This window comes from Arachis hypogaea, chromosome 11 (genome assembly GCF_003086295.3).
Source record: "Arachis hypogaea cultivar Tifrunner chromosome 11, arahy.Tifrunner.gnm2.J5K5, whole genome shotgun sequence".
Classification (NCBI taxonomy): Eukaryota; Viridiplantae; Streptophyta; class Magnoliopsida; order Fabales; family Fabaceae; genus Arachis; species Arachis hypogaea.
The window spans coordinates 50,367,401-50,388,909 of NC_092046.1; the positions used below are offsets into that span (position 1 = coordinate 50,367,401).

The window sequence follows — 21,509 nt, forward strand, 5'->3', positions numbered from 1 at the left end:
TTTTGAGCTTGCAACCATCATGAACTTAGAATGACGTTTCCAACCACTACACAACTCTTTCCTACTCTTAACTCCACAAAGAGCTCTAAGTTGACCATCATTTTCAATCAAACCATATTCAACTGAGAAAGTAAATCATAGAACTCTTGAACCATTAATATCCCAACTTGTTGAATGGGGTTGGTGAGAATTTCCCAACCTCTTCTTTGAATCACATGTCGGATCTCCGGATATTCACTCTTTTTTAGCTTGAAAGAGACCTCAGGGATCACCTTCTTCTTGGCCACAACTTCATAGAAGTTGTCTTGATGGACCTTTGAGATGAATCTCTCCATCTCCCATGACTCAGAGGTTGAAGCTTTTGCCTTCCCTTTCCTCTTTCGAAAGGTTTCTCTGGTCTTAGGTGCCATAAATGGTTATGGAAAAACAAAAAGCAACACTTTTACCACACCAAATTTAGAAGGTTTGCTCGTCGTCGAGCAAAAGAAGAAATAAGAGAGTAGAAGAAGAAGAAATAGAGGAGATGGAGGGGGTTTAGCGGTTCGGCCAAGGGGGAGAAGTAGTGTTTGTGGTATGTGGAAATGAAGGAGTGAAGAGGGGTTTATATAGGAGTGGAAAGGGAGGTTAGGGTTCGTGTATTAGAGAAGGATAGAGTGATTACCCTATACACTAGAGAAATCAGAGCGTACATACATCATCAGTAAGGGTTCAATGTTTAAATTCTATGTTCCCTGCTTTCATGAGCTACCTTCTTGCATTTTTATCTGTTGTTACTGTATAAGAATTGAATTAGTGGAATTTGATTTGTGATTGTCTTGAAGAGCTTATTTACTTTTGACCAAGTGGACAAGAATCATATAGTTGCATTGACATATATAGGTTGCATTGCATTGCATGAGTTTTACATGTTCCTACTCATTTATTTTATCTTCTTCAACTAAGCATGAGGACATGCTAATGACTAAGTGTGGGGAGGTTGATAAACCACTATTTTATGGTTTATATTGTGCTTAATTGTGTAGTTTTATCAAATCTTTACCCACTTATACATATGATTAGCATGCATTTATGATTCCTTCCTAAAAATACTTCATTGTTGAAAACTTGCTTCATAGAGACTTTTAATTTTGTAATCTTAATCCTCCTTTATTCCATTCGATGCCGTGATCTGTGTGTTAAGTATTTTAGGCTTTATAGGGCATGAATGACTTGGAGATTAGAAAGGAAGCTTACAAAAATGGAAGGAACATAAGAAATTGAGGAGATGATCAGCGAGAAGTGACGCGGACGCATGGCTCACGCGACCGCGCGACGTAGAGGAAATTGCAGTGACGCAGACGCAGGGCTCACGCGACCGCGCAGATTGGAAACTGCACGAGTGACGCGAAGGCGTGGACGACGCGCACGCGTGGCAAGGCAAAACGCTGGATGACGCAAACGCCTGGATGACGCGATCGCGTGACACGCGCGATCTGCAGAATCTGCAGAATTTGCTGGAGGCGATTTTGGGCCCTGTTTTGACCCAGTTTTCAGCTTAGAAAAGCAGATTAGACCCGGGGAACATGCAGAGACCAAAGACAACATTCATTCTGTATAGCTTTAGTTTTTTTTAGATCTGAATTTACTCCTCCTCTAGGTTTTCTCTCTACACATTCATAGTTCTTAGGATTTTGATTTTATTGCTTTTTGGATTGGGATATTGAGAAGAGTTATTACCTCCGTCAAGACTTCGTCATTCTAGTTTGTTTCCTTACTTGTCACCTACTCTTTCATGTCCTTTATTTACTCAGAGTTACTCTTGGATTATTTCTAGAATTTATTTATACAAGAACTATTTTTATTTTTAATTGATCCTTTTGATTATTATTATTTATTATGTCTTTCAGTATTTCTCTTCCTTATTTTGTGAAATTTACATTCATAATGAGCGAGTAGTTCCATAACTTGATTGGGAGATGATTCAAAGGAAACCTTGAGTTGGATTACTCAAGAGAAAAATTGTAATTGGGTTTATTGTTGGATCTCCCTTTAGTCACTGACACTAGTCCTTCCCAAGGGAGAGGATTAGAACTTGTGAATAGAAATTGCCTTCCAACTTGCTTGACTTTCCTCTACCTAGTAAAGGATAACTAAGCAGAACAACCTTCAATTATCAATTTAATCTTGGGAGAACTCCATCAAGGATAGGGCTTCCAACTAATCTACTCCCAGTCAAGGTTTTTATTTAAATTACATAATTTCTCTGATTTAATTTCCTGTTTATCAACTCAAACCATTTTAGAAAATATCTGATTAATAAAATAGCACACCTTTCTGCAACTCGTTGGGAGACGACCTGGGATTCATACTCCCAGTATTTTAATTTTAATTTTGTGACAACCCCTTCTAAATTGATAAGTGGATTTTCGGCTGGTTAAGAACTGTACTTGCAACGTATCTCTTATAATAATTTCTTAACTCGCCAATTTTCGCCATGTCAATTTTTGGCGCCGTTGCCGGGGAGTTGCAATAGAGTGCTAAGTTATTGATTGGAATTTATTCATTTGCATTTTATTTTATTTTTTTTGCTACTATGAGCTACATGTTTCTTTGGTTTAATGACGCATTCACTCCCTGATCCAAGCTTGCCAGTATTTGATCCTGAGATTGAAAGAACTATCTCACGAATAAGGCAAGCTCGGCGTCGGTTAGTCCTCTCTGAGGGTGAATCTGAAACGTCACTTGAGGAAGAAACAAGCTCCATTTCTGCTGATTCGGTTGATTTACGTGTAGGTGACATGGCAGCACCTAGGAGAATTACTATCCAGGAGGCTGGAGCCCCTAATTTTACAATGCAATCGTTTTAAGCGCATCACCCAGCGGTGGCTACAGACTTTGAAATAAAGACTGCACTACTCAACTTGATGCCTAAGTTTCATGGCTTACCTGCTCAAGAGCCTATCAAGCACCTGAGGGATTTCCAAGCAGCCTGTTCTACTGTCAGACGCGATGGTGCAGATGAAACTTCTATTCTGTTAAAAGCTTTCCCATTCTCTCTTGAGGGAAAGGCGAGAGAGTGGTACTACACTCAACCCGTAGCAAGTGTTTCTGACTGGGATACGCTTAGAAGAGAATTTTTGGAAAAATTCTTCCCAGCTGAAGTTACTGATAAACTGAGGAAGGACATTTCCATGATTGTTCAGGAGGAATCTGAGACTCTCTAAGAATATTGGGAGCGCTTCAACAACCTTCTGGAAGCATGTCCCCACCATATGATTGACAAGATAGTGTTGCTCGGCTACGTCACACAGGGCATGAGGCCCCAAGATAAGACCACATTGGAAAGTGCTAGCAATGGGTCTATGAAAAAGTACAAGACCACTGATGAGGCATGGCAATTGATCAGCGGCTTGGCTGAGTCTACAAGGAATCATAGGCAGAAACAAGGCCGGTCAAAGGCTGTTGCAGAGGTATCTTCTAGCAAAGAAACTACTGCTCTAGCTCAGAGTATATGTGAAATGACCAACTTACTGAAGTAGATGCAGTTGAGTCAACAACAAGCACAGTAAAGCCAACAGCTATTTCCACAGAGAGTGTGTGGGATCTGTGCTGATTACAGCCGTTATACTGATGAATGTTCGCAGCTCCAGTAGGAAGATAACACTGTGGCAGCCACTCATAACTTCTATGACCGCCCCAACCAAGGGTACAATCAAGGTGGCAGTTACAACCATGGATGGCAGGACAGTTCTAACCAAGGTTGGAGAGATAATTCTAACCAGAATTGGAGGGACAACAATTACAGAGGAGGCAGAGACAATCAAGGATATCAGAGGTGGAATAATAACAACAACAGGCAGCAGAATCAGAACCAGCCTTACAGAGCACCTCACCTGAGGCAGTCCCAAGGACCATAGCACAACCAACAACAAGTTCCGCAGATCACTCAATCTAATTTCTCTTCGAGTGGCGAGGCTCTTCAATCCATTGAACATGGACAAAGGAACATGGAAAGTTCACTTAATGGCCTAGCATCCGCTATACAAGCTCTCATCTCTCAGCTGGCACCACCCAACACTTCAAACACTCAACATGCAAGCTCCAGTGGAATTCTTTCTCAACCCATACCCAATCCAAAGGGTGGCATCAATGCCATCACGCTAAGGTCCGGAACCACACTGCAAGAAAGGAATCAGGAGGAGCCAATCCCATCAGAACACACCTCAGCTAAAGAGGTGGTAGAAGTAGAGGATGCTAAAGAGGAAGAGGTGATACAAGACATGGGTGAAGAAGTAGAGGCTCAACCACAGAAAGAAGCACCCAAGGAGGCAGACCCTGCAGAAAATGACCTCCCTATTCCATTTCCACAAATTGCAAGGAAACCCAGGAAGCAGATGGAACTTGATCCCAAAATGGTAGAGATGTTCAAAAAGGTTAAGGTAACTGTTCCCCTTTTTGATGTTATTCAGCAGGTACCTAAATATGCAAAGTTTCTAAAAGATTTATGTATACATAAAGACAAAATTAATGAATTAGAAAGTATTCCTTTAGGTAGTTCTATAACTGCTTTAATGGGAGGTATACCTGAGAAGTGTAGTGATCCAGGTCCATGTATGGTTCATTGTACTATTGATGGTGTAATATTTTCTGACTGCATGTGTGATCTAGGAGCATGTGTTAGTATAATGCCTTTGTCTATATATGATACTTTGAGGCTCCCTCCCTTAAAAAGGTCGGCAGCTCATTTTGTGTTAGCAGATAAAAGCATTATTACAGTGGTTGGAGTTGCTAAAGATGTATTAATGAGCATTAAGGGGCTCACATTTTCCATTGACTTACATTCTGGAAATGCCCCCTAATGACTTAGGAAGGCCATCATCAATCCTGCTTGGAAGACCATTCCTAAAGACTTTAAAATTCAAGCTGGACGCATTTTTTGGAACTTATTCTTTTGAAATAGATGGCAGAATAGTGAAGTTCAGTTTAAATGGAGCTATGGAGCACCCTCCGGATGATTATTCTATCTCCTAGTGTGACATCATAGATGAAACCGTGGCTGAAGTTCACCAGGAAGAGTTAGAAGAGAAGTACACAGGAGAAGGTCCAAGTGTGAGGACACTCTTGGAGGACAATGAGGGCACTTTGCCATTATCACCAGCCCCAGATAATCCAGAGCCTGACCACGAGCAGAAATTAGAATTAAAGCCCCTCCCTCCACACCTCAAGTATGCTTACCTAGAGGACAAGCAAAAGTTTCCAGTTATTATTGTAAGGGAACTCACTTCCCAACAAGAAGAACAGCTACTCAGTGTGCTAAGAAAACACAAAAAAGCAATTGGATGGAGCTTGGCAGACATGGAAGGTATCAACCATCAAGTTTATAAGCACAGAATACTTTTAGAAGAGGGAGCTAGGCCTGTTCGTCAACCCCAGAGAAGACTGAATCCCACTATCTTGGAGGTTGTCAAAAAGGAAGTGACTAGACTACTTGAGGCGGATATCATCTACCCCATCTCAGACAATGAATGGGTAAGCCCAGTACAAGTGGTAACTAAGAAGTCTGGAGTCACTACAGTGAAGAATGAGCATGGAGAGCTCATAGCAACCAGAGTACAGAATGCCTGGAGAGTTTGCATTGATTACAGGCGCCTCAACCAGGCCACTCGTAAGGATCACTACCCCCTTCCATTTATTGATCAAATGCTGGATCGCCTGTCAGGTAAATCACATTATTGCTTTTTAGATGGTTACACAGGCTATTTCCAGATTCATATAGCTCCTGAAGACTAGGAAAAGACTACTTTTACATGTCCTTTTGGGACTTATGCTTATAAGAGAATGCCCTTTGACTTGTGCAATGCACCAGCTACTTTCCAAAGATGCATGATGAGTCATTTCTCTGACCTTATTAAGGACTGTATGGAGGTTTTTATGGATGATTTTTTAGCGTTTATGGTGATTCCTTTAGCCTTTGCTTAGATAGTTTATCTAGAGTATTAGATAGATGTGTTAGTACAAACCTTGTATTGAATTTTGAAAAATGTCATTTTATGGTTAAACAAGGGATTGTATTAGGACATGTTGTGTCTAATACTGGCATTTCTGTAGATCCAGCAAAGGTGGATGCTATTTCTAGTTTACCTTACCCCTCCTCTGTGAGGGAAGTCCATTCGTTCCTTGGCCATGCAAGTTTTTACCGGAGATTCATTAAGGACTTCAGTAAGGTAGCACTTTCCTTATCCAGATTACTGCAGAAAGATATTGAGTTCGAGTTCAGTGAGAATTGCAAACAAGAGTTTGATAAGCTAAAGACCGCCCTGACTCAAGCTCTAATTGTGAGAGGACCTGACTGGAGCCAGCCATTCAAAATCATGTGCGATGCTTCCAACCATGCAGTAGGAGCAGCGTTGGCTCAGCGTGAAGGTAAGGATCCTTTTGTCATTGCTTATGCGTCTAAGACTTTAGACACAGCTCAATCTAATTACACTACTACTGAGAAAGAGCTTCTTGCTATTGTTTTTGCTCTGGATAAATTCCGAGCCTATTTACTTGGTACTAAAGTAGTAGTGTACTCAGACCACGCAGCTCTAAAGTATTTATTAACTAAAAAGGAGTCCAAACCAAGGCTTATACGTTGGATATTGCTACTACAAGAATTTGATTTAGAAATTAAAGAAAGGAGTGGTAACCAAAATCTAGTGGCAGACCACTTGAGTCGCCTTGAGCACATTAAGGATACCTCCACTCCTATAAATGATAATTTCCCATTTGATAACCTGCAAGCAGTATCTGAAGTAGCCCCTTGGTATGCGCCTGTAGCTAATTATCTAGTTAGCCACACTTTTCCTCCAAACTTTACTAAGCATCAAAGAGACAAGCTGAAAAGAGAGTCTAAATATTATAAATGGGATGACCCATATTTATGGAGATGTGGCGCTGACCAGGTAATTAGAAGGTGTGTGCCTCAATCAGAATTCCAGTCCATTTTAGAGGCTTGTGACTCATCTAAGAGTGGAGGACATTTTGGCCCTCAAAGAATAGCTAGAAAAATCTTAGATTGTGGATTCTGGTGGCCTACCCTTTTTAAAGACGCTGCTGAATTTTGTAAATCTTGTTCCCCATGCCAAAGGTTTGGTAATATATCCAAGAGGGATGAGATGCCTCAACAGACTATGCTTTTCTGTGAAATTTTTTATGTTTGGGGCATCGACTTCATAGGTCCATATCCAAATTTTAATGGTTATTTTTATATATTGTTAGCTATAAATTACGTTTCTAAATGGGTGGAAGCAATTCCTACCCGCACTGATGATGCTAACGCTGTTGTTTCCTTTGTTAGAAATCACATTATTTGTCGCTTTGGATCACCACGAGCAATCGTGAGCGATCAAGGCACCCATTTCTGTAACAGAAGACTAACAGGATTACTGAAGAAGCATGGGATAATTCATAAAGTGGCAACAGCCTACCATCCCCAGACTAATGGGCAAGCTGAGGTGTCTAACAGAGAGATAAAGTGTATGTTGCAGAAGATAGTTAAACCTCATAGAAGAGACTGGAGCACCAGGCTACAAGATGCACTCTGGGCATACCGAACTGCATACAAGACGCCCATTGGGATGAGCCCCTTCCGCTTAGTTTATGGAAAGGCCTGTCACCTCCCAGTTGAGGTAGAGCACAAAGCCTTTTGGGCAGTAAAGGAGTGCAACATGGGATTTGAGGAAGCCAGAGCTGAAAGAAAGTTGCAACTGCAAGAATTAGAAAGCCTTCGCCTAGAAGCTTATGAAAACTCAAGGCTGTACAAGGAAAAGATGAAGGCTGTACATGATAAGCACATCAAGAGGAGAGAGTTCCAACCTGGGGACTTAGTCCTCCTTTACAACTCTAGACTGAGGCTCATGCCAGGCAAGTTGAGATCAAAATGGGAAGGTCCATATAGAGTAGGGAAGGCTGAGCCATACAGAGTTTTCCACCTGAGTCATCCTTCCAGATCTGAATTCATCAAAGTTAATGGACATCGTTTGAAGCTATATCATGGTGAGAAGGTGACGAAAAACAAGGAGTTAGAAATCTTCCTCTTGGAAGATCCACTCACAGCAGAAGACTGAGCTAGTGGAGCGTCCAACTTACGGACGTTAAAGCAAAGTGTTACGTGGGAGACAACCCACCATTGTATGATAGTTCCTTTTTTTATTCTTAGTTTTCTTTTTAAATACCTCTTCTCCTTATTAGCACATTTTGTTTGCATCTGTATTTGCATATTTTTATTTTAAAAAATAAAAAAATTAAAAATTAAAAAAAACAAAAAAAGAGAGAGAGGGAGAGCACGCAACGCGACAGCGTCGCCGACGCGTCCGCGTCGCAGGTGGCTCAGAAAGAATATGAAATCGAACAGAAAGTCACGCGGGAGCGTGGCTGGAGGCGTGCCTTTGGCACAAATTACCCCACGTGACTGCGTCGCTGACGCGTCCGCATCACATGGGAAACATGCCTCCCACGCGTCCGCGTCACTTACCACGCGGACGCACGGCTCACGCGTTCGTGTCATATCCCTATAATGGCCACTCACGCGATCGCACGAAGACAATGGGGTTACAACATGTCCTAATTCAATCCCTTGTTTAACCATAAATACCTTCTTATCCTCCCAAACCATATTGATGAATTTGTTGAGCCGCAAATTGCACGAAGACAATGGGGTTTTCTATAGAGACAGCCACGGCAGGTTAATCTTTCCTGGGTAGTCGAGTTCTACTCCAATTTCCACCTGCGAACCCTGCAGTCTGTCTATCTCCGTCAGAAGCAAATCCCCATTACAGAAGAGGCCATTCAACGAGCTTTAGATCTTTCCCCTACTCTAGAAGGACTGGACGCATTTCAACAGGCCGCACTCAAGCGCCAGATGTACCAATTTGACTGGGATGCTGTTCTCAAAGTTATCGCCCTACCTGGCAGCAGATGGATCTACGGATACCATCATTCCCGTCTTAAGGGAATATTGGCTTCTGCACTTACCTTGGAGGCTCGCGTATGGGCACAAATTATGTCCTATTACGTCTTTCCGAGCACTCACGAGTCCTCCTTCACTGCAGACATGACCGTTCTACTATGGTGCATCCTTACAAATCAACCTCTAAACCTACCAAGACACATCCAGAATGCTATGGGACACGTACAAATTGTTGGCAACTTACCTTTTCCCGCCTTGGTCTCAGATCTTGTCTCAGCAGCCAGAGTCTCCTACAGAGCTAGGGACACCAAAGCCATGCTGCCACGGGATGATCAGTATGTCCCTAATGGGAAATATATCAGACCTTCAGCAGCCATTACAAGCCAGCCTACTGAACCAGCTGAAGACATTCCTCCTTCAATACCACAAGCACCTGCAACCAATCAACTGCTCCATCAGATACTTCAAAGGTTGGATCGGCAGGAACACAAAGCAAAGCTAAGAGAGCACCGTAACAAGCGCCGATTCACATACCTCAAGGAGCTACTTAAGGGAAAATACAGAGACTCAGACACCCTGGACTCTACTTCGTTTACCAGCACAGGGAGTCATGACGGTCCCGACTGTGGAGATACTGCTACCAGCCCGCCTTTGTTCCTGACAGATGGCACCGAGGACGGTACAAAGCCTTAAGTGTGGGGAGGTCGATCAGTACCTGACTTCCGGAGGTAATTTCTCTTCCCTAACACCAATAAAATAGGATATTTAGTTAGTTTTTATTTTGTAGAATAGGATAGATTGCATAGTAATAGATTAGTTGCATGCATGTTCTACTTGATTGAAAAGACAATAAGTTTTTTCTAAGACCCTATTTTTAGAACAAAATTTCACTAATTTTAATTAAAACTTTTGTGTTAAATTTGCTTGAAGTTATATTTGGAACATGGTTTTTGAGCTAAAGAACACACAACCTGTGAGATTTGAGCCTTTATACATGGTTACATTATTTAACCATAATTATTTTATTCTTGTGTGTTTACTTCTCTATGATTGTAATCTATATTTTGTTTCATTCTATATATCCAATGTTTAATATATTTATATGCTTGCATATGATTGAGGCCATCATTTGTTTAGCTCACTTATCCCAAATAAGCCTACCCTTTCAATTATCTTTGTTAGCCACTTTGAGCCTTTAAATCCCATTTGTTCTTTATTTTACCACATTACTAGTCTTAAGCGGAAAAACAATTATATATCCCAATTGAATCTTTGGTTAGCTTAAGATAGAATTAGGTGTTAATTAAGTATGGGGAAATTGTGGGAACAAAAGATAATAAGGGAATGTGTCATGATGATATAATGGGAATTTGGGTACCAACTCATGTGAAACTATAGAAAATTAAAAATCTATGTGCATTAATAAACTACGAAAAAAAAATCCAAAAAAATTCAATAATTAAATAAGGGGACAAAATTACCCCAATATTAAGTTAAGAATTCAAAGATCAATACTTGTATGATAAAATTAAAATAAAAGTTGATACATGAGTAATGAATGTGAAAAGAAAATTTTGGGTAGCTAAGTGTCAACTTTAACCTATAAAGAATATATGTGTTAGGTGAAAGCTTGGGTTAATTAAAGATTCAATTTATAAGCTTACTTAGCCATATATGTACCCTTACCCATACCTTGGCCCCATTACAACCTTGAAAGACCTCATGATGTTTGCATTGGTATATTAATTATTGTTGATTGGTTAGGTGAAGAACAAAAATTAGAAAGCATGATTAGAGAAGGATAGAGTGATTACCCTATACACTAGAGAAATCAGAGCGTACATACATCATCAGTAAGGGTTCAATGCTTAAATTCTATGTTCTCTGCTTTCATGAGCTACCTTCTTGCATTTTTATCTGTTGTTACTGTATAAGAATTGAATTAGTGGAATTTGATTTGTGATTGTCTTGAAGAGCTTATTTACTTTTGACCAAGTGGACAAGAATCATATAGTTGCATTGACATATATAGGTTGCATTGCATTGCATGAGTTTTACATGTTCCTACTCATTTATTTTATCTCCTTCAATTAAGCATGAGGACATGCTAATGACTAAGTGTGGGGAGGTTGATAAACCACTATTTTATGGTTTATATTGTGCTTAATTGTGTAGTTTTATCAAATCTTTACCCACTTATTCATATGATTAGCATGCATTTATAATTCCTTCCTAAAAATACTTCATGGTTGAAAACTTGCTTCCTAGAGACTTTTAACTTTGTATTTTTAATCCTCCTTTATTCCATTCGATGCCGTGATCTGTGTGTTAAGTGTTTCAGGCTTTATAGGGCATGAATGACTTGGAGATTAGAACGGAAGCTTGCAAAAATGGAAGGAACACAAGAAATTGAGGAGATGATCAGGGAGAAGTGACGCGGACGCATGTCTCACGCAACCGCGCGACGTAGAGGAAATTGCAGTGACGCGGACGCATGGCTCACGCGACCGCGCGGATTGGAAACTGAACGAGTGACGCGTAGGCGTGAACGACGCGCACGCGTGGCAAGGCAAAATGCTGGATGACGCGAACGCCTGGATGACGCGATCGCGTGACACGTGCGATCTGTAGAATCTGCAGAATTTGCTGGGGGCGATTTTGGGCTCTGTTTTGACCCAGTTTTTGGCCCAGAAAAGCAGATTAGAGCCGGGGAACATGCAGAGACCAAAGACAACATTCATTCCGCATAGTTTTAGTTTTTTTTAGATCTGAATTTATTCCTCCTCTAGGTTTTCTCTCTACACATTCATAGTTCTTAGGATTTTGATTTTATTGCATTTTGGATTGGGATATTGAGAAGAGTTATTACCTCCATCAAGTCTTCGTCATTCTAGTTTGTTTCCTTACTTGTCACCTACTCTTTCATGTCCTTTATTTACTCAGAGTTACTCTTGGATTATTTCTAGAATTTATTTATACAAGAACTATTTTTATTTTTAATTGATACTTTTGATTTTTATTTATTATGTCTTTCAGTATTTCTCTTCCTTATTTTGTGAAATTTACATTCATAATGAGCGAGTAGTTCCATAACTTGATTGGGAGATGATTGAAAGGAAACCTTGAGTTGGATTACTCAAGAGAAAAATTGTAATTGGGTTTATTGTTGGATCGCCCTCTAGTCACTGACACTAGTCCTTCCCAAGGGAGAGGATTAGAACTTGTGAATAGAAATTGCCTTCCAACTTGCTTGACTTTCCTCTACCTAGTAAAGGATAACTAAGCAGAACAACCTTCAATTATCATTTTAATCTTGGGAGAACTCCATCAAGGATAGGGCTTCCAACTAATCTACTCCCAGTCAAGGTTTTTACTTAAATTACATAATTTCTCTGATTTAATTTCCTGTTTATCAACTCAAACCATTTTAGAAAACATCTGATTAATAAAATAGCACACCTTTCTGCAACTCGTTGGGTGACGACCTGGGATTCATACTCCCAGTATTTTAATTATAATTTTGTGACAACCCCTTCTAAATTGATAAGTGGAATTTTGGCTGGTTAAGAACTATACTTGCAACATATCTCTTATAATAATTTCTTAACTCGCCAATTTCTGCCATGTCATTGGGTTTGGGAGGGAAAGGATTTTGAATTTGAATTATGAGGGGCGTGTTATGGGGAAGAGAAATGGAGGTGATTGGTGAGGAGTATTTGGAAAAGGGTGTTATGAAAAGGTGTGAAGAAGAGAGAGAGAGAGTTGAGGTAGGTGGGGATCCTGTGGGGTCCACAGATCCTGAGGTGTCAAGGATTTCTCATTCCTGCACCATGTTGGCATGTAAACGCCCTTTGGAGTGCCAATCCTGGCGTTAAACGCCAGGTTGCTGCCCATTTCTGGCGTTTAACGCCAGCTTTTCTTCCCTTTCTGGCATTAAACACCAACTTTTCTTCCTTTTCTGGCATGTAAACGCCAGCTTTGTGCCCTTTTCTGGCGTTAAACGCCAGTCTGGTGCCCTTTTCTGGCGTTAAACGCCAGTCTGGTGCCCTTTTCTGGCATTAAATGCCCAGAATGGTGCCAGACTGGGCGTTTAACGCCCATTCTGCTACCTTACTGGCGTTTACTGGCGTTTAAACGCCAGTAAGATCGTCTTCCAGGGTGTGCCATTTTCAATGATGTTTTCATTCTGTTTTTGCTTTTTCAATTATTTTTGTGACTTCACATGATCATTAACCTAAAGAAAACATAAAATAACAATAGAAATAGAAATTTAACATAGATAAATAAAAATTGGGTTGCCTCCCAACAAGCGCTTCTTTAATGTCAATAGCTTGACAGTGGGCTCTCATGGAGCCTCACAGATATGCAGAGCATCATGATGGCCTCCCCACACCAAACTTAGATTTTGAATGTGGGGGCTCTATTTGACTCTGCATTGAGAGAAGCTTTTCATGCTTTCTCTCCATGGTTAAAGAGGGAGATCCTTGAGCCTTAAACACAAGGTGGTTGGTGGACGAAATTGTGATCACATTAATGTAGTACTCTTTGTTATTGTATGGAATCATTATTATGGCTCTCTACTATGTGTGGACACAACTCCGTTCAACTAACCAGCAAGTGTACTAGGTTGTCCAAGTAATAAACCTTACGTGAGTAAGGGTCGATCCCACAGAGATTGTTGGCTTGAAGCAAGCTATGGTCACCTTGCAAATCTCAGTCAGGCGGATTTAAACATGATATTTTATTAGATTAAAATAAACAATAAAAGGGATAGAGATACTTATGTAGATTCATTGGCAGAGATTTCAGATAAGCGAATGGAGATGCTTTTCGTTCCTCTGAACCTCTGCTTTCTTGCTATCTTCATCCAATCAGTCTTACTCCTTTCCATGGCTGGCTTTATGTGATACATCACCACTGTCAACGGCTACTTTCGGTCATCTCTCGGGAAAATGATCCAATGCCCTGTCACGGCACGGCTAATCGTCTGGAGGCATCACCGTTGTCAATGGCTTCATCTTATCCTCTCAGTGAATAATATGCTCACGCACCCTGTCACGGCACGGCTATTCATCTGTCGGTTCTCGATCATGCTGGAATAGGATTTACTATCCTTTTGCGTCTGTCACTAACGCCCTGCAATCGCGAGTTAGGAGCTCGTCACAGTCATTCAATCATTGAATCCTACTCGGAATACCACGGACAAGGTTTAGACTTTCCGGATTCTCTTGAATGCCGCCATCATTCTAGCTTACGCCACGAAGATTCTAGTTAGGAGATCTAAGAGATACTCATTCTAGCTTAATTCATGTAGAACGGAAGTGTTTGTCAGGCACGCGTTCATAAGGGAGAAGGATGATGAGCGTCACACATAATCATCACCTTCATCATGTTCTTGGGTGCGAATGGATATCTTAGAAGCGAAATAAGAAGAATTGAATAGAAAACAGTAGTACTTTGCATTAATCTTTGAGGAACAGCAAAGCTCCACACCTTAATCTATGGAGTGTAGAAACTCTACCGTTTGAAAATACAAAGATGCCTAATACAGTAGTAAAAGGTCCTATTTATAATAAACTAGTCACTAGGGTTTACATGAGTAAGTAATTGATGCATAAATCCACTTCCGGGGCCCACTTGATGTGTGTTTGGGCTGAGCTTAAGTGTTCCACGTGCAGAGGCCATTTGTGGAGTTGAACGCCAGTTTCTGTGCCAGTTTGGGCGTTCAACTCTGGTTTTGGATCCTTTTCTGGCGCTGGACGCCAGATTTGGGCAGAAGGCTGGCGTTGAACGCCAGTTTACGTCGTCAATTCTTGGCCAAAGTATGGACTATTATATATTGCTGGAAAGCCCTGGATGTCTACTTTCCAACTCAATTGGAAGCGCGCCATTTCGAGTTCTGTAGCTCCAGAAAATCCACTTTGAGTTCAGGGAGGTCAGAATCCAACAGCATCAGCAGTCCTTTTTCAACCTCTGAATCTGATTTCTGCTCAAGTCCCTCAATTTCAGCCAGAAAATACCTGAAATCACAGAAAAACACACAAACTCATAGTAAAGTCCAGAAATGTTAATTTAACATAAAAACTAATAAAAACATCCCTAAAAGTAACTAGATCCTACTAAAAACATACTAAAAACAACGTCAAAAAGCGTATAAATTATCCGCTCATCACAACACCAAACTTAAATTGTTGCTTGTCCCCAAGCAACTTAAAATCAAATAGGATAAAAAGAAGAGAATATACTACAAATTCCAAACTATCAATGAAACAGAGCTTCAATCATATGAGCGGGACTTATAGCTTTTTGCCTCTTGAATAGTTTTGGCATCTCACTTTATCCATTGAAGTTTAGAATGATTGGCATCTATAGGAACTTCAGATTTCGAATAGTGTTATTGTCTCTCCTAGTTCAGTATGATGATTCTTGAACACAGCTTCTTTATGAGTCTTGGCCGTGGCCCTAAGCACTTTGTTTTCCAGTATTACCACCGGATACATAAATGCCACAGACACATAATTGGGTGAACCTTTTCAGATTGTGACTCAGCTTTGCTAAAGTCCCCAATTAGAGGTGTCCAGGGTTCTTAAGCACACTCTTCTTTTGCTTTGGACCTTGACTTTAACCGCTCAGTCTCAAGTTTTCACTTGACACCTACACGCCACAAGCACATGGTTAGGGACAGCTTGGTTTAGCCGCTTAGACCAGGATTTTATTCCTTTAGGCCCTCCTATCCACTGATGCTCAAAGCCTTGGGATCCTTTTTATTTGCCCTTGCCTTTTGGTTTTAAGGGTTATTGGCTTTTTCTGCTTGCTTTTTCTTTTTCTTTCTATTTTTTATTTTTTTTTTCTTCTACATTTTTTTTTCGCCTATTTTTTTTTCTGCAAGCTTTGTTCTTTGCTGCTTTTTCTTGCTTCAAGAATCATTTTTATGATTTTTCAGATTATTAAATAACATGTCTCCTAGTCATCATTCTTTCAAGAGCCAACATATTTAACATTCTTAAACAACAACTTCAAAAGACATATGCACTGTTCAAGCATACATTCAGAAAACAAAAAGCATTGTCACCACATCAATATAATTAAACTGAGTTCAAAGATAAATTCGAAACTCATGTACCTCTTGTTCTTTTGAATTAAAACATTTTTCATTTAAGAGAGGTGATGGATTCATAGGACATTCATATCTTTAAGACAGAGTTACTAACTACTAATGATCATGTAATGAAGACACAAACACAGATAAGCACATAGAAAACGAAAAAAACAGAGAAAGTAAGAACAAGGAATGAGTCCACCTTGGTGATGTCCTTGAGCTCTTCTATGTCTCTTCCTTGTCTTTGCTGCTCCTCCTTCATTGCTTTTAGATCTTCTCTGATTTCATGAAGGATGATGGAGTGCTCTTGATGTTCCACCCTTAGTTGCTTCCAATAATTGTGTGGAAGAAGATGTATCCCCTGAGGTATCTCAGGGATCTCTTGATTTGCAGTCAAATGTTCTACCACTGAGCTATAGACCCTTGATGGAAGCTTTTGTCTTTCCTTTTCTTCTTTCTAGAGGCTTCTCTGGCCTTAGGTGCCATTAATGGTTATGGAAAAAAAACAAAAAAGCTATGCTTTTTACCACACCAAACTTAGAATGTTGCTCGCCCTCGAGCAAAAGAAGAAAGACTGAAGAATAAGAAGAAGATATGGAGGAGATGGATGGGAGTGTGTGTTCGGCCATATGGGTGGGGTTGGGTGGGAGAGAGATGTTGAATTGTAAGAGAGATGTTGAATTTTGAAGGTAGTGGGTGTATGGATGTGAGTGGTAATTGGAAAGTAGAAGGGATGATCATGAATGGGAAGAGAGATGATGAGGTAGGTGGGGATCCTGTGGGGTCCACAGATCCTGAGGTGATCCTGTGAGGTCCACATATCTTGAGGTGTCAAGGCATTTAAATCCCTGCACCAATTTAGGCATGCAAAATGCCCTTGCACACAACTCTGGGCGTTCAGCGCCAGGTTGGTGCCCATTTTGGGCGTTCAACGCCCATTTGCTGCCATTTCTGGCGTTGAACGCCAGAACCATGCTTGTTCTGGGCATTCAGCGCCAGGATGCTCCCATTCTGGGCGTTCAGCGCCAGAACTATGCTCTGTTCTGGCGCCAGACAGATGCTCCTCCAGGGTGTGATTTTTCTTCTGCTGTTTTTGATTCCGTTTTCAATTTTTATATTTATTTTGTGACTCCTCATGATCATGAACCTATAAAGACACATAACTAAGAAAAATATAGTTAGATAAATAAACATTGGGTTGCCTCACAACAAGCGCTTCTTTAATGTCAATAGCTTGACAGTGGGCTCTCATGGAGCCTCACAGATGTGCAGAGCTTTGTTGAGACTTTCCAACACCAAACTTAGAGTTTGGATATGGGAGTTCAACACCAAACTTAGAGTTTGGTTGTGGCCTCCTAACACCAAACTTAGAGTTTGACTGTGGGGGCTCTGGTTGACTCTGCTTTGAGAGAAGCTTTTCATGCTTCCTCTCCATGGTTGCAGAGGGAGATCCTTGAGTTTTGAATACAAGGGAGTTCTCATTCCATTGAAGGACTATTTCACCTCTGTCAACATCAATCACAGCTCTTGTTGTGGCCAGGAAATGTCTTCCTAGGATGATGGATTCATCCTCTTCCTTTCCAGTATCCAGGACTATGAAATCAGCAGGGATGTAAAGGCCCTCAACTTTTACCAATACATCTTCTACGTGTCCATAAGCCTGTCTTCTTGAGCTGTCTGCCATCTCTAGTGAGATTTTAGTAGCTTGCACCCCATAGATTCCTAGTTTCTCTATTACAGAGAGGGGCATGAGGTTTATTCCTGAACCAAGGTCACACAGAGCCTTAAAGATCATGGTGCCTATGGTACAGGGTATTATGAACTTTCCAGGATCCTGTCTCTTCTGAGGCAATGTCAGTTGATCCAGATCACTTAGTTCATTGATGAACAAGGGAGGTTCAACTTCCCAAGCATCAATGCCAAACAATTTGGCATTCAGCTTCATGATTGCACCAAGAAACTTGGCAGTTTGCTCTTCAGTGACATCCTCATTCTCTTCAGAAGAGGAATACTCATCAGAGCTCATGAAGGGCATAAGGAGGTTCAATGGAATCTCTATGGTCTCTAGATGAGCCTCAGAGTCCTTTGGTTCCTCAGAGGGAAGCTCCTTATTGACCATTGGACGTCCCAAGGGGTCTTCCTCCTTGGGATTCACGTCCTCTCCTCTCCTCACAGGTTCGGCCATGGCGCTTTTGTCAATGGCCTTGCACTCTCCTTTTGGGTTCTCTTCTGTATTTCTTGGGAGAGTACTAGGAGGGATTTCAGTGATCCTTTTACTCAGCTGGCCCACTTGTGCTTCCAGATTTCTAATGGAAGACCTTGTTTCATTCATGAAACTTACAGTGGCCTTAGATAGATCAGAGACTAGATTTGCTAAATTAGAAGCATTTTGTTCAGAGTTCTCTGTCTGTTGCTGAGTTGATGATGGAAAAGGCTTGCTATTGCTAAACCTGTTTCTTCCACCATTATTAAAGCCTTGTTGAGGCTTTTGATCCTTCCATGAGAAATTTGGATGATTTCTCCATGTTGAGTTATAGGTGTTTCCATAAGGTTCACCTAAGTAATTAACCTCTGCTATTGCAGGGTTCTCAGGATCATAGGCTTCTTCTTCAGAAGATGCCTCTTGAGTACTGTTGGATGCAGCTTGCATTCCATGCAGACTCTGAGAAATCATATTGACTTGCTGAGTCAATATTTTGTTCTGAGCCAATATGGCATTCAGAGTATCAACTTCAAGAACTCCCTTCTTCATAGGCGTCCCATTACTCACAGGATTCCTTTCAGAAGTGTACATGAACTGGTTATTAGCAACCATGTCAATGAGTTCTTGAGCTTCTGCAGGCGTTTTCTTTAGGTGAATGGATCCACCTGCAGAAGTGTCCAGTGACATCTTTGATAGCTCAGATAAACCATCATAGAATATATTCAGGATGGTCCATTCTGAAAGCATGTCAGAAGGATACTTTTTGGTCAATTGTTTGTATCTTTCCCAAGCTTCATAGAGGGATTCACCTTCTTTCTGTCTGAAGGTTTGAACATCAGCTCTAAGCTTGCTCAGCTTTTGAGGAGGAAAGTACTTGGCTAAGAAAGCCGTGACCAGCTTATCCCAAGAGTTCAGGCTGTCTTTAGGTTGAGAATCCAACCATACTCTGGCTCTGTCTCTTACAGCAAAAGGAAAAAGCATGAGCCTGTAGACTTCAGGATCTATTCCATTAGTCTTAACAGTATCACATATCTGCAAGAATTCAGTCAAGAACTGAAAAGGATCTTCAGATGGAAGTCCATGAAACTTGCAGTTCTGCTGCATCAGAGAAATTAATTGAGGTTTCAGCTCAAAGTTGTTTGCTCCAATGGCAGGAATGGAGATGCTTCTTCCATGTAAATTGGAATTAGGTGCAGTAAAGTCACCAAGCATCCTCCTTGCATTATTATTATTTTCGGCTGCCATCTCCTCTGCCTGTTCGAAAATTTCTGAAAGGTTATCTTTGGATTGTTGTATTTTAGCTTCTCTTAATTTTCTCTTCAGAGTTCTTTCAGGTTCTGGATCTGCTTCTACAAGAATGTTCTTATCCTTGCTCCTGCTCATATGACAAGGAAGAATGGCCAGAAAAATGATAATAATGATAGAGATCCTTTATACCACAGTATAGGGATCCCTTTGTAAGTAGAAGAAGAGGGGGAGATAAAGGATGTGATGTAAAGGAAGAAACACAACTGTAAGGATTGGAATGTGAGATGAGATGTTAGGACATGAATGAATAAATAGAATGAGATGGGGGAGGAATACTTTTCGAAAATTATTTTGAAAAAGAGTTAGTGATTTTTGAAAATTGGTTTTTGAAAATTAGTTAGTATTTTTCGAAAATTTTTGAATTCAAAAATAAAAAATAAAAATAATTAGTTAATTAAAAAGAAATTTTTGAAAAAGGGAGAGATATTTTCGAAAATTAGAGAGAGAGAGAGTTAGTTAGGTAGTTTTGAAAAAGTTAAGAAACAAACAAAAAGTTAGTTAGTTAGTTGAAACAAATTTTGAAAAGATAAGAAGTTATTTTTGAAAAGATATGATTGAAATTAGTTTTGAAAAAGATTTGATTTTTTTTTTAAAATCTCAATTAATGACTTGGTTCATAAGAAATCACAAGATATGATTCTAGAATTTAAAGTTTGAATCTTTCTTAACAAGCAAGTAACAAACTTCAAATTTTTGAATCAAAACATTAATTGATTAGTTATTTTCGAAAATTTTATATAAAAATAAGAAAAAGATTTTTTGAAAAATATTTTTGAAATTTTCGAAAATAGCTAAAAATTTTGAAAAAGATTTGATTTTTGAAAATTGTTTTGAAAAAGATAAGATTTTCAAATTGAAAATTTGATTTGACTCATTGGCAACAACTTTGATTTTTTAAAAATTTTTGAAAAAGTCAATCCAAATTTTCGAATTTAATGAGAGAAAAAGGGAAAGATATTTTTTTGATTTTTGAAATTTTTATGATGCAAGAGAAAAACACTAAAAAGATGCAATGCATGAAATTTTTAAATCAAAACATGTGATGCATGCAAGAATGCTATGAATGTCAAGATGAACACCAAGAACACTTTGAATGTCAAGATGAACATCATAGACACAATTTTGAAAAAATTTTCATGCAAAGAAAACATGCAAGACACCAAACTTAGAATTCTTTAATGCTTACGCACTAAGAATTCAAGAATGCATATGATAAACATGAAAAGACACAAAACAAAAAATCATCAAGATCAAACAAGAAGACTTACCAAGAACAACTTGAAGATCATGAAGACCACTATGAATGCATGATTTTTTTTCGAAAAAAATGCAAGATGCACATGCAAATGACACCAAACTTATAACATGACTCAAGACTCAAACAAGAAACAGAAAAATATTTTTGATTTTTATGATTTTCTAATTTTTTTTTTGGATTTTTTTTTTATTTTATATTTTTTGAAAATTATTTAGAAAAGAGAAAAATAAGGATTCAAAATTTTTAATATGAATTCCAGGAATCTTATGCTCTAAAGCTCCAATCAAAGGGTCAGGCATGGCTTAATAGCCAGCCAAGCTTTAGCATGTAAGTTTTTTCATGTATAGAACAACTAAGTGTGTGAGAATCTCTTGTGATGATAAGTTGAAATCCCAGTCCAAAAGATTGGACATGGCTTACAGCCAGCCAGGATTCAACAAATCATCATGAAACACTAGAATTCATTCTTAAAAATCTTGAATAAAATTTTTGAAAACATTTTTATTATTATTTTTTTTTTCGAAAACAGATGAGAGATTTTTGAAATAATTTTTGAAAAATTTTTGAAAAGAAAACAAAGAGAAAATTACCTAATCTGAGCAACAAGATGAACCGTCAGTTGTCCAAACTCGAACAATCCCCGGCAACGGCGCCAAAAACTTGGTGGACGAAATTGTGATCACATTAATGTAGTACTCTTTGTTATTGTATG

General features: G+C 39.6%; 1 non-coding gene across 1 annotated transcript; it reads left to right on the forward strand.

Moving 5' to 3' along the window:
- The first annotated feature begins 18,972 nt into the window (after positions 1–18,972).
- On the forward strand, positions 18,973–19,080 carry LOC112725345 (small nucleolar RNA R71). The gene has a single exon (XR_003164459.1). It is a non-coding gene; the product is annotated as a small nucleolar RNA R71 (small nucleolar RNA).
- The last annotated feature ends 2,429 nt before the right edge of the window (positions 19,081–21,509 follow it).